The following is a 5111-nucleotide window of genomic DNA, read 5'->3' as shown; positions in this document are numbered from 1 at the left end:
ATCCTCATCCTGAATCGAGTCCACATTTCCATATGAATCGACATCGGCCAAACCAAGGGCTTCTATTTTTTCTTTTACGAAAGCGGATTTAACAGTTTCGATAAAACCAACCTCTTTTAAAGAAGGAGTCGCTCTATCTTGATCACCGTGGACATACACATCTCCCTCTTTAACTTTATCTACCATGAAAAGGAAAGTTCCCTCACGATAGGCCCTCCCAGCTATCGAACGTCTTTCGATCAATCGAGAGAGGTATAGAATAGTACAACAAACCAACAAGACAAGAATGAACTTATAAGATGGGCGGTCAGGGAATCGATTTCATTTGTGTTATCTGCCAAGGAAATGATCAAGGAATTCTCTTTACACGGCAGAGAGATGACCATAATGTTGCACATCCTGAATAAAGTACCGTAGCCAAGCGAAGCTTTTGAAAATGAAAGCGTGTATAACTCAGATCCATTTTCTCTTCGATTCGTAAACTTTAGATCTTATCTTAATTTTGTCTCCGGGTGACTGAGAGAGAATTTGGGCCTGGCGTGTAACCGGTTCGGTCAACAATAAGGTACAAAGCGGATTGATTAAATGGGCTTGAAGTTCCATTATCGTTAGGTCGAAGATCTCTACTAGGTTTAGTGCACTTTAGTAGTTGCGAATGTTTCCGTAATCGAATGTCTTTCTCATTCGACATTCTCTCTTACCAAGCACTCATACTCGCAAGGGTTGAGGAGACAGTCCGTGAGGTAATTGGGCTTCGAGATTGCGTATACACGAAAAGAGCTCGCTTTTCACTTTCTACCTCAGCGTTTTGTGCCCGGTTCTGGTTCAGGAAAGGGTCTGATCTCTTTCATTGGAGCACATTGATGACGAAGGAGTCTTCGGAACCGGTGGAGAGGCTATGATGACTTCAGTCTATTCAAATAGCATGACTGATACCACAAAGAAAGGATATCTAAGTCACACTCGTGGAATTTCTTTTTCATAAACCTGCCTGATGATTGATAAGGTAAGGGATTTTAAAAGACAAAAGAATGACAATTCTATATGATAGAAAAGGAGAATTTTTTTTTTTTGAGTGTGTGTGGTTCGTTCGAACCTATGGCTCTTTGAAACTTCTTGCATAATTCATTTTGATACAATATACTTGAGACCTCTCACACCCGAAACGATAATCATACACCACTACATGAAATTTACGTAAATTGTGCATGCATTTGCAACAAATTCCTTTGGGTTAGGCCTGATAATTATTTTAGTGCTTTTTTTCTTTCGGAGGGGCATTCCGAGAATCGAACTCGAAACCTCTTGCACCCAAAAGAAAAATCATTCCACTAAACCAACTATCCTTATTATGGGCTATATATTAAGTTTTTTATGTAATGTATCATCATTATTTCATTTATTTTCTTTGTAAATAAAATCCATGAGCAATAATCATTATTATATCTTTTAGATCTAGACCGCTGTTAAATTATTTACATAGGGTTTGCGACAATTACTGTATTGAGAAGAAAATAGTGTAAGTTTTATTGAGAAGAAAATAGTGTAAGTTTTAGTTTGATAGTTTCATTTGAGACACATATCGTGAGTACACAAGTAAAGCAAATATCGAAAGTTAGGATTTGGGTAGGCATGCCTATTGAAAGTGGAAAAGATAAAATGATATTAAAAGAGCATTATCATTATAGTTTTAATTGCCATAATTTTTGGTTTCTTAAGATTAAGATGGAAGAATATACGATAAAATGATATTAAAAGAGCATCATCATTATAGTTTTTATTGCCATAATTTTTGGTTTCTTAAGATTAAGATGGAAGAATATACATTTGGTTGTTGAATTGTTTTCTTTGAGGAAGTCATCAAATTCTCTCTCCACAAGTAGCAGTATAACTACTAGATTTCATTCTTTACTTACAATAAGTCCTCTCTCTATATGTTTTTGTGGGACATTACTCTCTTTTATCTATAAAAATGGCATAGCCATAATGATATAATAATCCTTATATAAGTCTCTCTCTATATGTTCTTGTGGGACATTACTCTCTTTTATCTATAAAAATGGCATAGCCATAATGATATAATAATCCTTATATAAGTATGTTTTCTTTTTCTCTCGTACCCACCTTATACATAACATGTTAAATTAACTCATACTTAAAAAAATAATTTCTTTCTTTTGGAGATGCGGGGTATCGATCCCCGTACCTCTCGCATGCTAAGCGAGCGCTCTACCATCTGAGCTACATCCCCACAATTTTTGTATCACAAAACCCTAAATTTTTCGTCATCAATAATAGTGAAAATGAAGAAATATTGCTACACAATAGGTCATGTATAAGGAAAAATTGAAAAGAAACAATATTATTTCGTAATAGATAGTCTTATTTTTGGAGATGCAGGGTATCAATCCCTGTACCTCTCACATGCAAAGCGAGCGCTCTACCATTTGAGCTACATCCCCATGATTCTTACATCCTAAAACCCTAAATGTCCCATCATCAATAATAGTGAAAATAAAAGAATATAAAAATATTAATAACAAATAGTTTGTTTTGGTGATGCGGGGCATCCATAATTGTGAAAATGAAAAAATATTATAACAAATTAAATACTTTCTTTTGGAGATGCAGGTTATCAATCTTCGTACAACTCGCATGCAAAGCGAGCGCTCTACCGTCTAAGCTACATCTTCACAATTTTTACGTCACAAAAACATAAATGTCTCCTTCACAATTTTTACGTCACAAAAACATAAATGTCTCGTCATGAATAATAGTGAAAATGAAAAAATATCGCTACTCATTATGTCATAAATAAGAAAAAATTGAATAGAAATAAAATATTACATCATAGAACCCTAAATTTCCCATCATCAATAATAGTGAAAATGAAGAAAATATAGAAATGCAGGGTATCGATCCCCATATCTCTTGCATGCAAAGCAAGCGCTCTACCATCTAAGCTGTATCCCCAAAATTCTTACATCATAAAGTCCTAAGCATCTCGTCATCATAATAGTGAAAATGAAAAACTATCCCAGCTCATTATGTGCTAAATAAGAAAAAAATTGAAAAGATAAGAAAAACTTGAACATAAATAATATATTTAGTAATCGATTCAATTGAAGATGCAAGGTATTGATCCTCATACTTTCCACATGGGAAATGAACACCCGAAATGCCCCTAGATGCGAGGTATCGATCCCCGTACCTCTCGTATGCTAAGCCGTACCTCTCGCATGCTAAGCGAAGCTACATCCCTACAATTCTTGCATCACAAAACCCTAAATTTTCCATCATCAATAATAGTGAAAATGAACAAATATCGCTACTCAACATGTCATGAATAAGGAAAAATTGAAAAGAAGTAATTTTCAAAATAGTGACATGAAAAACTATCCCGGCTAATTATGTCGTAAATAAGAAAAAATTGAAAAGAAATAATATATTTAGTGATTGATTCATTTTAGAGATGCAAGGTATCAACCCCGTAACATTCCACATCAGAAGTGAGCGCTCTACTATCTGAGCTACATCCCCACAATTCGTACTACAATCTCTTGAAGGGGCATTTTGAGAATCAAACTCGAGACCTCTCACACCCAAAGCAAGAATCAAACCACTAGACCAAATGCCCTTGTTTTACCACTTGAAACGTATGTATGAAGCCTTAGGCCTATGTATTAAGGTCGTATTTTGTTGTATTGCAGGAAACACATGAAGTCCTTAGATGTAGAATGTGTTTGGGAGAATAAAGCCTTGGGATGGGATGTTAAGAAAGACTATGAGTATTAAGAGCATGATGGTAAGCATAAAATGATGTGTCTTGGAGAATAAAGCCTTGGGATGGGATGTTAAGAAAGACTATGAGTACTAAGAGCGTGATGGTAAGTATAAAATAATGTGTCTTGGAGAATAAAGCCTAGGGATGAGATGTTAAGAAAGACTATGAGTATTAAGAGCATGATGGTAAGTATAAAATGTCGAATATGAAGTTAGGTTGATGTCGAATATGAAGTCCTTTGATAAGAAAAGATTTAGACATAGGGGCATTTCCCAAATGAGAATCACACCACTAAACCAAATGCCTTTTCTTGAACATCAAATATTTTTAGCTTTTACACAAATATATTTTCTCTTAGTAGTTGGAGCGCATTGTTATAATATAAAAGGGTTATCAAATAAACCAACAACCCAACAAAAAAAAAAAAAAATAAATCAATTTGGGTTGGATTGATTCGGTTCAGTTCATCCGTTTGTTTGATTTAATTTTTCCATTTTGTCTCGTATGACAAGAAAATAAAGTTGTATTGAATGCACCTTAGTTTCATTTATGACAAACTCAATGAAACACATTAATAGTACTCAGAGTTGGAGTCTATAAGCATTTCATGAACTTCAATGCAATTCATGCTTCATTGAAGATGAGATAAACTTTGGGGAACTTTAAATTACTTCATGTGGAGTTTCAATTACTATATGCTAGTTACCATCTCTAGGATTAACTAATTGGACACGAATTCATAAATTTAGGGAAATTTTTGTGTAATTATCAACTATAACATATGTTTTCAAATTTTTAGGACATAATTTAGGTAGCTGTTTTTATGAGTCGTAAACTTGTTTCTTTGCATAATATGGATTTAGTTGAACTATTATTATCGATAAGATGGAGAAAGAAATTGTCTTTGAAATGACTAATAGACCTAGGTTCATCGTTGTTGTTTTTTAACTTGTGATTTTGCAGAAAGTTTAACTAATATGAACTGTCATGTCACAAGAGCTTTAAGGTAAATCAAGAATATACCCTAAACATCATTCAAGATGACAATAAAATGGAGTTAAATTGAACGCACTTTAGTTTCATGTTTGGCGTGTTTAAGATAAAGCATAATTGTATTAATGATATTGAGCCTAGAGTCTATAAGAATTTAATGATTTTAAGAGAAATTCCTATTTATTAGAGGAGACCAACTTTATTTAGGTACAAGGAGTTCAAGAATCTGGATTTGAATCTGGTTAAGGAATAGTAAGATTTGAAAGTTTTGAATTCTAAACCAAATTTGTTCCTAATTATTACTTTTGATGACTAATTATAAATTAAGAGAAAA

The 5111-nt window shown here is 33.7% G+C and overlaps 1 non-coding gene across 1 annotated transcript; it reads right to left on the bottom strand.

The window, feature by feature from the left end:
- Nucleotides 1-2178: 2178 nt before the first annotated feature.
- On the bottom strand, nt 2179-2251 carry TRNAA-AGC. The gene has a single exon. It is a non-coding gene; the product is annotated as a tRNA-Ala (tRNA).
- Between the last annotated feature and the right edge of the window lie 2860 nt (nt 2252-5111).

The sequence above is a fragment of the Cucurbita maxima genome, unplaced genomic scaffold (genome assembly GCF_002738345.1).
Source record: "Cucurbita maxima cultivar Rimu unplaced genomic scaffold, Cmax_1.0 Cma_Scf00250, whole genome shotgun sequence".
Classification (NCBI taxonomy): domain Eukaryota; kingdom Viridiplantae; phylum Streptophyta; class Magnoliopsida; order Cucurbitales; family Cucurbitaceae; genus Cucurbita; species Cucurbita maxima.
This window is presented reverse-complemented; position numbering and strand designations above follow the sequence as displayed.